Genomic DNA, 12,268 nt, shown 5'->3' with positions numbered 1-12,268 from the left:
CAGGGGAGAGGGCCCTGGGTGGGCACATGCAGACAGACTTGAGATGGATGTAAATAATACTTTTGAACCCTTTTGAATATTCATCGGAAGGACTGATGCTGAAGCTCCCGTACTTTGGCCACCTGATGCAAAGAGGCAACTCATTGGAAAAGACCCTGATGCTAGGGAAGATGAAGGCAGATGAAGAGGAGCGCGGCAGAGGATGAGATGGTTGGATGGTGTCACCGACTCAGTGGACATGAATCTGAGCAAACTCCGGGAGACAGTGAAGGACAGGGAAACCTGGCGTGCTGCAGTCTATGGGGTCGCAAGAGTCAGACACAACTTAGTGACTGGACAACAACACAACAACAACACTTCTGAGCAGAGGTGTCAGTGAGTGAAAGATAATGCTGCTGCTGACCCGGGCAAGCTCCACACGCGGTCCATCCTTTCTCGGCCCATTCACCTCCCTCTGCCTCCATGGGGCCTGACTGCCAACCTGCAAGCTCACTGGGCTCACAGGTTCTTGGAACTGGTCCCAGGACGGATGCTGGGGACTTTGCGTGGCTGAGGGAACTAGATCAGACCATCTTTGTGAGCCATTTCATCTCCCATTTCAGGGCCTTGGCGGATAGGAATTTATTTCTAATCCTCAGCCGGTGGCCTGCAGGGCCTTCAGGGAGTGACAGACTGGATTAAGATGCTAATTGTGTGCCAGGGTTAAAGCTCCGTGACCCACAGTGCCAGCAGACCGGTGACTAACCACGTCCCTCCCACCTGCTGTTTGCTTTGCACTGAAACCTGATCGTCTGAATCAGGAATGCAGTACCTGGGGAAATAGGAGTTCCAGGCCTGGTCCTGTTGCCAAGTTACTGTGTGAGCTTGACTAAGTTCTTTCCTCCTCTGAGCCTTGGTGTGTATTTCTGGAAAAACGAGACTATTTGGATGATACTTAGATGCTTTTCACAGCCTCTCTTGGCACCCTGGCATTCCAGGAGTGAGCCTCAGACCTGTGGTCAGGGCTTGTGCCAGCCTCCAATTCTCCAGCAGGACGTCTTTCTTAGTGGACAGCCTGGCGGGGAGTCAAGACCCCTGACCTCCATCATCGGAAGCGCAAGTCTTCTTGGCGTGTCTGTGTTTAGTCACAGCTCTGGCTGGGCAGAGACATCGGTATGGGAGCTGCCACTGGGCAGAGCCCAGGATGTCCATCCGGAGAGAGACGAGCTGAATCTGGTCCAGAATCGCCCTGGAGGTTGTCCCACCGTCACCTCTGGCCAGGCTGCTCATCCAGAGGGCAGGCAAGGGGCTTTTTCCTTTAACTGAAGTATAATTGACTGGGGCTTCCCTGGTAGCTCAGCAGTAAAGAATCTGCCTGCAATGCGGGAGACCTGGGTTTGATCCCTAGATAGGGAAGATCCCCTGGAGGAGGGCATGGCAACCCACTCCAGTACTCTTGCCTGGAGAATCCGCTGGACAGAGGAGCCTAGTGGGCTACAATCCAGGGGGTCACAAAGAGTCAGACACAACTGAATGATTAAGCACAGTGGCATAAGTGATTTACAATGTTGTGCTAATTTGTGCTCTACGGCCAAGTGACTCAGTTATACACGCACACACATATATATATACTTTCTTTTTAAATTATGGTTTATCCCAGGAGATTGGATACAGTTCCCTGTGCTATACAATAAGACCTTGTCATCTGTCCATTCTACGTGTAATAGTTTGCATCTACTAACCCCAAACTCCCAATTCATCCCTCTCCCTGTGCCCTCCCCCTGGCACCCACAAGTCTGTTCTCTGGGTCTATGAGTTTGTTTCTGTTTTTTAGGTAAGTTTATTTTTTTAGAGTCCACATTTAAGTGATAACATATGGTATTTGTCTTTTTCTGACTCACTTCACTTAGTATGATAATCTCTAGTTGCATCTGTGTTGCTGCAAATGGCATTATTTTGTTCTTTTTTATGGCTGAGTAGTATTCCATTGTATATATACCACATCTTCTTTATCCATTCATCTGTCCATGGACATTTATGCTGTCTTCCTGTCTTGGCTGTTGTGAATACTACTGCTATGAACATAGGGGTGCAGTACACATACCTGTACAATCACAGAGCATAGATTCTGAGAGGAATAGACTTTTCATGATACAAAAATCCTTCAGATCACCACTAAAGGAATTGATACACTGGCTTTAAGAGAATACCCCTCTCCTGTTTACAAAATAAACAAATACTAAAATTTAACAAATGAAGAAGACATAGTCAGTGCTCTCAGAGAGTTTGGATAAATTCTTTCACATGCTCTAAGTCCCAGTCCTGCAAAAAGGGGTTAATATTCCCTGTCCACCTTCTTTTGGTAAGCAGCCGAAGGTGACCTCTAAAAAATGGTGTGCTATTCACTTGACCCAGAAAACCCCACAAAAATCATGCAAATCAGGAGGTTTGAAAATTCATGTTCACTTTAACAACACTCATGAAATTGCCCAGGCCATTAAGGGTATGCACATCCGAAAAGCCACCAGATATCTGAAGGAAGTCGCTATAAAGAAGCAGAGGTGTACAGAGGCCAAACAGTAGGGGCTGGACGCCGGGTTGGTGGCCCAAAAAGAGAGCTGAATTTTTACTGCATATGCTCCAAGATGCAGGGAGTCATGCTGGACTTCAGGGCTTAGACGTAGATTCTCTGATCATTGAGCACATCCTGGTGAATAAAGCCCCAGAGATGCAGGCACAGGACTTAACAGAGCTCGCGGTCGGATCAACCTGCACCTGAACTCTCCTTGGCACATTGAGACGATCTTGACTGAAAAAGGACAGACTGTTCCTAAACCAGAAGAGGAGTTTGCACAAAAGGAAAAGAGACCCCAGAAGAAACTGAAGAAGCAAAACCTTATGGCCCAGGAAGAAATGCCTCAAAAAATACATGCAAATAAAAGTAAAAAAAACAAAAAAACCCTGTCCAGCGTTGTTAGACTTAGCAACAATCTCAATTCGGATAAACAATGAATAATATTTTAGCATAGATATGTCTGATACAATATGTAGGATATACTTAAAAAAGAAACTATTTATTATTCATTGTTTGTCTGAAATTCAAAATTGACGAGCATCTTTATTTTATCTCGCAATCTTACCCCTGTCCAAACCAGTTCAAAAATTTTATGAGGTGCAAAAAATAGTATGTGAATTAACAGTGTATAAAAGTACTTTACAGTTTACAAAATTCTATGTCAGCAGGATGGCTTGGGGTTGTACTGCTTTGATGGAAAAGCTTCTCTTGCAGGCCTGTGAATCTGTTCTCATAAGACATGGGGAGAAATTCTGTCTGCATCCAGATTGACACTTGATTCCAGGGCATGTGTCCAAGTTAAGTCACTTCAGTCGTGTCTGATTCTTTGCAACCCTCTGGACTGTAGCCCGCCAGGCTCCTCTGTCTGTGGGATTCTCCAGGCAAGAATACTAGAGTAGGTTGTCATCCCCTTCTCCAGGAGATCTTCCCAACCCAGGGATCAAACCTGAGTCTCTTGCATTGGCAGGCAGATTCTTTACCACTGAGCCACCAGGGAAGCCCTTTCTAGGGTGAGTGAGTGTGAGTGTTAGTTGCTTAGTCGTGTCCAACTCTTTGAGAGCCTATGGACGATAGCTCATCAGGCTCCTCTGTCCATGGGATTCTCCAGGCAAGAATACTAGAGTGGATGGCCATGGGGTCTTCCTGAACCAGGAATTGAACCTCCATCTCTTATGTCTCCTGCATTGGCAGGAGGGTTCTTTACTATGAGTGCCACCTGGGAAGCCCTTATTCCAGGGCAGTGGACCCAAACCAGTAGCTCAGATGAATCCTGGAGCAGCACATGCAAAAAGGCCCCAAGAATTTGCTTCACAGAAAACTCAAGCAAGATTGACTAGGATATAAAAACATCTTCTGGCTGCATTCTCGGAAGTGTGCTAAGAGGCTTCTCAGCCCCCCTGGCAGATGAAAAGGGGTAGGAATGGCTGGATCGGAGGAGGGGAAGGGTAGAAACCATTGTCCTGGCTGGGACAGGAGTGATGAGAAGGGTTTAACTCAGAGATCTGTGGACTCAGGAGACATAAGCCATGGGCTTCTCGTGTAGTGTGGGTCCTGCTTTCTGGAAGTACCACTCCCACCTGAGGTGGCATTTTTGCTTCAGTCAAGGGCTCCAAGCAGACATTCCTCTTTTGTCAAGAAGCAGGGCACCAATAGTGACAGCAATTGTTCAAAATGTGAAGGCTGGGCGAGCCCTTGGAACCCCCTGCTGCTCCCTCCTTCCATCTTCCAGACAGGGACACTGAAGATGGGCTGAGAAGTGACTCACTTGCAACCAGTAAGTCAGGGGCAGACCTGGGACCGGAGTCCGAACCTGCTGCTTCCCGACTCAGGGTCAGATGGAGTATCTACCCCATGGAGCTCCCCTCTGTTGGGGCAACCCCCTGCCCTCTGTCCCCCAAGACCAATAATCCAGAGACACTGCTGAGAAACCTGTGTCTCTCAAACTGTTTCATCATAGTGGTGATCTTCTGCTGCAGGATGGTGCATAACAGTCTGCAGAATACTTTCACGCCATTTATCTCCCCTTCCATTGGCTTCTACCTTCCTATGTCCTATACTCTCTGCACCTGTCAACTCTTTGATGTGCCTGACTCTCCCAGGGAGAGGCAGTCCGTGTGATAGTTGGCACATGGTCTCTGGAGTCAAACTGCATGGCACTGGAGCTTGGTGTGAGATGGTGTGGCCTTGGGCAAGTGATGGAACTGGTGTTTACTGTGCCTCAGTCTCCTCATTCATGAAGTGGAGGTGATTATAATAGTACCTACCCCACAGAGTTCTTATGTGAGGATTAAAGAAGTTAAATGGTACTTTTTATTATTATTTTATCATTTTGGTCATGCTGCTCGGCTTGTGGGATCTTAGTTCCCTAAGCAGGGATTGAACCTGAGACCTCAGCAGTGAAAAGCTTGGAGTCCTAACCACTGGACCGCCAAGGAATTCCCTTAACTTGCCCTTACACAGTTCCTAGCGCACTGTTAAGGGAAGTCCTGGTGGCTCAGTGGTAAAAAATCTGCCTAGCAATGCAGGAAACCCGGGTTCAGTTCCTGGGTTGGGAAGATCCTCTGGAGGAAGGCATGGCAACCCACTGCAGGATTCTTGCCTGAAAATTCCTTGGACAGAAGAACTTGGCGGGCTACAATCCATGGGGCTGCAGAGAGTCGTGTACGACTGAGTGACTAAACAACGACGAAGCTCGCTGTTAAGGCTTCACAAATGTCACCTGTTGTTGCTATTATTGCTGCTGCTGTGTTGACTTCAGAACTCTCCTCCATGACCCCAAAGGCCTCCGCCTCAGTCCTGTTCCTTCTTCAAGACCCAGCTCAAATTCCCCTCCTCCAGGAAGACCTCTTCGATCCTGTTCCCTTAGCAGAGTTAGAGGTTCCCTAACATCTTCCAAACTCACTTAAATGCCTACATTTGCCTATTTTCTGGTCTGCCTGCCTAAGCGTTCTCTTCCTCCCTATCTTTATCCACAACAACAGTCTCAGGGTAACGCCGATCTGTGTACTTCACGGGTGTTTGTTCAATGACTGACTCCATCGATCTCCCATCTAGGAATCATCTTTTTTTTTTTTTTTTAACCTCACTTGCTCACTTCTGGCTTTATTCTTCTTTTAAAAATTTATTTTTAATTGGAGGGTAATTGCTTTACGATGTTGTGTGGGTTTCTGCCATACAGCAACATGAATCAGCCATAGGTATACATATATTCCTTCCCTCTTGAACCTCCCTCCCACCTCCTAGAATCATTCTTGTTTTCTTTCTTTCTCCCACCCCACACCCAATCTAATAGCAAGTCTTGGCATCCCATGTCTAAAATCAGTCGTGAATCACCTTTAGGCCAGTGCAGGCTGCCACCTTCTCACATCTGGATTACTCAGTCTTCTCACTGTGCTTTTGCCCTTGTTGCTTCTGATTTCACCTCCATCCCCTCCTTAAAAGGCTCTTGGGACTTCAAATTTCTCTTAGAAGAAAATCCCATCTACTTACATGGCTACGTGGGTGCATGCTAAGTCTCTTCAGTCATGTCTGACTCTGCGACCCTATGGACTGTAGCCTGCCAGGCTCTTCTGTCCATCAGATTCTCCAGGCAAGAATACTGGAGTGGGTTGCCATGCCCTCCTCCAAGGGATCTTCCCAACTCAGGGATCGAACCCGCATCTCCTTTGGCTCCTGCACTGCAGGTGTATTCTTTACTGATGAGCCATGGGGGAAGCCCTACATGGCTACAGAGCTCTGCATTTCCATCTCCCACCTTATTTTGGACCACTTAATGTGTCTTCCTCACTTAATACACTTTGCCTATTCTGCCTCCTTTCAGACCCTTTCCCACCTCATGACTTTGCACTTGCTGCTCCTTGCAGTTTTTGCAGAACTAGCTTCTTCTTTTGATTTCAGACTGAATGCTACATCCTCAGAGAGGCTTTCCTTGACCACCGTTAGGAAATGTTTCCCAGTTTCTCTTTGTCACAGAACCCTTTCTTCTCCTTTGTACTATTTATCATACGTATAAATATCTTGCTTGCTTACATGTTCATTAGCAGGTGTTAATTGGCTATCTCACTCAATATATTGTAAGCACCACAAGGGCAAAGTACTCGCCCTTTTTTTAAAATCTTATTCACTAGGATATCTCTTAATCAGTATTTAATACGTTTCTGCTGAATGAATGAATGATTTAATCCTCCAAGAAGCAGAATGTATAAACCAGGCATTATATACTCACTTTAGAGATGTCAAAACTGAAGCTTAGAGGGGTGGATTCTTGCCCTAATGACATAGGCTGGAAGTAGTGTAGCCAGGCCCTAGATCATGTACTTTTCTGGCTAGACCCTTTCACCCTGAAGGGAGATAGACTCTGGGTGGGGAACCCAGCCTGGCTGATTCATAATCTAATTCCCCAACATGAGACCAGAGAGCCAAGATTCCAAAGTTCTTGTCTCTAAAGAGGTGTCTGTATGTGGCTAAGGATTACAATCAATTCCAAATTCCAGGCTGCATTGACGCATATACCCAATAAACACCCAATGATCACAAGAAAAGTGCAGTGACTGAGGAAGAAAATCAGACCCACAGGCCTGAGAGCTGGCCTAATCTCCCAGGATCCTCTTCAGAGCTGTTCTAATTATGGCCTGATGGAATGGGAAAGATGTTGTTTCTAGTCTCTTTAGTTTAATGTGGCCTAATTTGGAAGATTTTGCCATTTTGAGGTCTCAACTACTGCCTGAGAGCAGACCTTGATTATTGTTATCATTTAAAAGATTGCCTTGGCCATTGGCAGAGAGCTAGCAGCGTTGCTTTGATTCCAGGAGGAAAGTTCCTGGTGAGGGAGCCTGGTGACATAAAAACCTCTGGATCAGATGCCAGAAGGGCGGTGCTGTGGGTGGGGAGGCCCTGGGCTCCCAGCCAGCAGACTGTCGGCCCCTCACCGGCTCCCAGCTTCCTCCTCTGTAAGGAATGATGCGGGTCTGATGGTGGCTTGAGAGTCAGGGGGTTTGGATCTGACCCCGGCTGTGTCACTAACATGTAGCGTGGGATCTGGTTAAGGCCCTTTTCTTCTCTGGGTTATCGGTGGGTGGTTGTTACGAGTTCAGGTTTGGAGGGGTGGATTCTTAAGTCCTCTTCCAGCTCTGATATTTACTCATTCTGTGGCTTTTTCAAGAAAACATTTGCTCCCCCTAGAACTGGGTTTCCTTATTTTCCAGCCCTTAGAAATCAGCTGAAGTCCACCTGGCCACCTCAAAATAGTTCAACAAAGAGCATCTTAGTCCCAAAGGGCTGGGTTTCTTAAAAGTACCTAAGGAATCAAGTGCCCACTCCTGCCACTCTCCCAGCCCTAAACACAATTCCAATGACAGGTACCCACTCCAGTGAAGGAAGTTCTTCAAGAAGGCCCAGGTCATGGGAACAGGTTGGGGAGTGTAAACCCACTGAGAGCCTAGAAGCTCTGGGCATTAACCTCCAAGGTCATTGCATTCACTTGGTCTTGACCCACGATGTGAAAAAGACAAGGTTTAGGAAAGGCAGATGTGTTCCAGTGTCTTTTGAGTGTTTCCTGTGGGGCAGGCCTCGGCTCAACACTTGTATACACTGCTTTGTTCAACCTTGACTTGGGAGATACATATTATGATCCTCATTCTACAAGAGATGATGTTGCAACATGGCGCTAAAGTGAGCTGTCCAAAGTGATCCAGCCGAAGGGCCAGGCCTGAGCCTGGCTCTCTTTATTGCTGCGCTCGCTTCTCTCCTAACAACAGAAATCAAAAGTAAAGTTGAGGAAGCTCAGTAAACTGTTGTGGAAATCACTCTGGACTTGAGGACTGAAAAATTGGTTATGAACCCTAGTTCTTCCATTTACTATCTGGACTTGCTTGGTGGCTCAGATGGTAAAGCGTCTGCCTACAATGCGGGAGACCTGGGTTCAATCCCTGGGTCGGGAAGATATCCTGGAGAAGGAAACAGCAACCCACTCCAGTATTCTTGCCTGGAAAATTCTATGGACGGAGGAGCCTAGCGGGCTACAGTCAATGGGGTCGCAAAGAATTGGACATGACTGAGCGACTTCACTTTCACTTTCTTCCATTTACTAGTTTGATGATCTTGGGTAAGTCATTTGACTTTTTAAAGCAGCAGTATACTGACCTATGGGCTTCCCTCATGGCTCAGATGGTAAAGAGTCTGCCTGCAATGAGAGAGACCCAGGTTCGATCTGTGGGTCAGGAAGATCCCTTGGAGAAGGGAATGGCAATCCATTCCAGTATTCTAGTATTCTTGCCTGGAAAATCCCATGGACGGAGGAGCCTGGCGGGCCACAGTCCATGGGTCGCAAAGAGTCAGACACGACTGAGCAACTAACACTTTCACTTTAACTACATTGACCTAGAAAGTGGGGATAATCACTTCTATTTCACAGTATAAGGTTGAAAGGCAAAACGTGCATGAAGGGTTTCAGCATGATGTCTGGCATATAATAAGTGTCCAGTAAATGTTAGTCACTACTACTGTTAGTATACTACTATTATTACTATTGGTAATATACTATACCACTACCATCACTACTAATATCACCGCCACCTTCTCTCCAGAGTGGTCCCAAAGCTCAAACGAGACAATGCCCGGGAACGCTGTGTGTGTTCTGCACCTGTCAGTAATCCCCTGTATTATAATTATAGCAAGCTCAGGGAAAGAGTTATTTGTGAAGCTCTGACCCCATTCTTCCCCCAAATGGTTCAGATTCTTTGGTCTGCAGCCAGCATTGATGATGAGCGAGGGTTTGACTTGATGCCCACTGTGAATGACGTCCATCAGTGGATTGCTGAGAAGGACAGCAAATGCTTTTCTGAGCTTATTTTAGCATCAGAAGGACTTTGAGGCAGGATTGCAGCATTTAGTTTCATTGGGGAAGGCACTTTGCAATTAATGTGAATTTACAACTTAAAATTTTCTCCTCCTCATCAACTTAAGAAGCGATAACGTGGAAGCAGATTTAGGATATGGCTGGCAGACATATCCCCAGATCCAAATGAGTTCTATTGTGGGTTATTTAAGTAATGTGTGTTTATTGTAAAAAAAAAAAAGGAAAAATGTGTAAAAGTATGAAGGAGAAACAATCTAAATACTCATAATGCAATCATTCAGAGACTAAAATTGTTAATATTTTGTTATATTCCCTTTTAGACTTTCATTTTGTGTCTATATAAAATGTTATATTCATATAGATAGGGTATAGAATTAGTAATATATTCATATATTATTTATATTATGTAAAACAATATATGAATGTAATAATATATGAATATATTCATATATTTACATAATTGAGATCATAGTCTAGATAACTATGTAAACTATTTTTAATAAAGCTATTTTTTATGGCAGTTTTTGGTTCACAGCAAAACTGAGCAAAAGGTATAGAGATTTCCCATGTATCCCCTGCCCTACACATGTAGTGCTCAAGAACCCGCCTGCCAATGCAGGGGACATGGGAGATGTGGGTTCAATCCCCGGGTGGGGAAGGTCCCCTGGAGGAGGGCATGGGAACCCACTCCAGTATTCTTGCCTGAAAAATTTCTTGGACAGAGGAACCTGGCAGAGTATAGTCCATGGAGCCGCAGAGTTGGACCCGACTGAGCATATGCGCAAAGCCTCCCTCTCTTTTTAACTTCCCCCACCAGAGTGGTACCCTTGTTACTTAATGAATCTACTTTGGCACGTCATATACATTCAGCCTGTTACGGTTTACTCCTGGTGTTGCACGTGCTGTGGGTTTGGGTAGATGGATAGTGCCACGTACCCGTCATTGTAGTATCGTTCAGGGTATTGTTGTTTGCCCTAAAAGTGCTCTGTGCCCCGCCGACTCCTCCATCATGCCCCTGCCACCCACTGGCTACCACTAGTCTTTTAACTGTCTCCATAGTTTTGCCTTTTCCAGAATATCATACAGCGTATGAACTTTTCAGATTGGCTTCTTTCACTCTGTAATATGTATTTGTTTCCTCTATGTCTTTCCATGACTTGACAGCTCATTTCTTTTTAGTGCTGAATAATATTCCGTTGTCCGGATATGGACCTGGTTTATTCATTCACCTAGAGAAGGGCATCTTGGCTGCTTTCAAGTTTTGGCAGTTATAAATAAAGCTTCTGTAAACATCCTTGTGCAGGTTTTGGCATAAACATAAATGTTCAACTCCTTTGAGTAAATACCAAAGGACACACTTGCTGGATCACATGGTAAGGGTATGTTTAGTTTTGTAAGAAATCACCAAACTGTCTTCCAAAGTGGCTGTTACATTTTGCCTTCCCACCAGCAGTGAATAAGAGTTCTCTTGCTCCAAATCCTCTGCATTTTGGATAATGCAGCATTTTGGATTTTTGGCCATTCTAGGAGGTATGTAACCTATTTTTTCCATAATTTTATATTGCAAGAATTTCCTTCATGAATATTGTTTTTTAAAGATGTATAGGGTTGCAACATAGGGATGGCACAGAGCACAAAGTATTTAATTCCTCCCTGTTGTTATCTGTTTGTTTATTTTTTTGGCTGAGCCATGTGGTTTGTGGGATCTTGGTTCCCTGACCAGGGATAAAACCAGGGCCTTTAGCAGTGAGAGCTTGGAGTCCTAACTCCTGGACCACCAGGGAATTCCCTGTTATCTGTTTAGACTTTTCTAATTTTCAGTATTATCCATAACACTCTGATGAACATTTTTGTGTATAAAGCTTTATTTACATCATTGTTTATTTTCTCTAGGACCGATTCTTAAAAGCGAAAGTAACAAGTTAGAGGACAAACACTTCACATTCTCATCAATTCTGTGAGGCATTCCCTCGCCAGCAACAAGTGTTACCATTTTTAAAAAATTTTTGCCAAATCAATAGGCTAAAAAAAAAGTAAATTACTGTCTCAGTTTGCAAACCTTTGATTACTTCAGTTGAATACACAATGTTTCATGTATCTTAGCCATTTTCCTTTCCGTGAGTTGCAAGTGTCCTTTGATGAGCAGACTTTGTTCACAGTGGCCCCAATAACTAAAGTTGTCCGCAGATGATGCCAAACTTTGCATCTGGCCGCATCTGATAGGAGCCTAGGCTCCAGCAGGATTAGAAATAGTCCATGTCAGCATTGCTGCTTCAATGAAACCAGAAAGGGGAAAGTTTCTGTGTTTTATCGGAATCTGAGAGATGAAGTTATTTTTGCTGATTGTATTATTATGCCTTCTTTTCTTACTCCCAAAGTTTCTCTTTTTTAAAATGCTGCTCTAGCAGGAAGGTTAGATTTAATGTATACCTATTCTTTCTTTCAGTATGTGTTCACTGATTGCCTACTATGTGCAAGGGCCAGTGGCTACCAGGCTGGCTGTGGAGTCTAGAGAAGAGCCTGGCTTTTGGAGCTGGGCAGGTGTCGGGCAGGGGCTTCCAGGGAGCGCTAATGGTAAGGAACCTGCCTGCCAGTGCAGGAGACATAAGGATGCAGGTTTGATTTCTGGGTCGGGAAGATCCCCTGGAGGAGGGCATGGCAATCCACTCCAGTATTCTTGCCTGGAGAATCTCATGGACAGAGAAGCCTGGCAGGCTACAGTCCATAAGGTCACAAAGAGTCAGACATGACTAAAGCAACTTAGTGCGCACGCACATGTGCACACACACACGCACACGCGCACACACAGGTGTTGGGCAAGTCCTTTAACCTCTCTGAGGCTCTCTTTTGCCTTCTTT

At 45.3% G+C, this 12,268-nt stretch overlaps 1 pseudogene; it reads left to right on the top strand.

Annotated features, from left to right (window-relative positions):
- The first annotated feature begins 2,369 nt into the window (after positions 1–2,369).
- Positions 2,370–2,991, top strand: LOC145516566 (large ribosomal subunit protein uL22 pseudogene; annotated as a pseudogene).
- The last annotated feature ends 9,277 nt before the right edge of the window (positions 2,992–12,268 follow it).

The sequence above is a fragment of the Giraffa tippelskirchi genome, chromosome 1, assembly GCF_054371585.1.
Source record: "Giraffa tippelskirchi isolate mGirTip1 chromosome 1, T2T-mGirTip1v1.2.pri, whole genome shotgun sequence".
NCBI lineage: Eukaryota > Metazoa > Chordata > Mammalia > Artiodactyla > Giraffidae > Giraffa > Giraffa tippelskirchi.
Note: the sequence above shows the minus strand (reverse complement) of the source record. Positions and strands in the feature narration are given on the sequence as shown.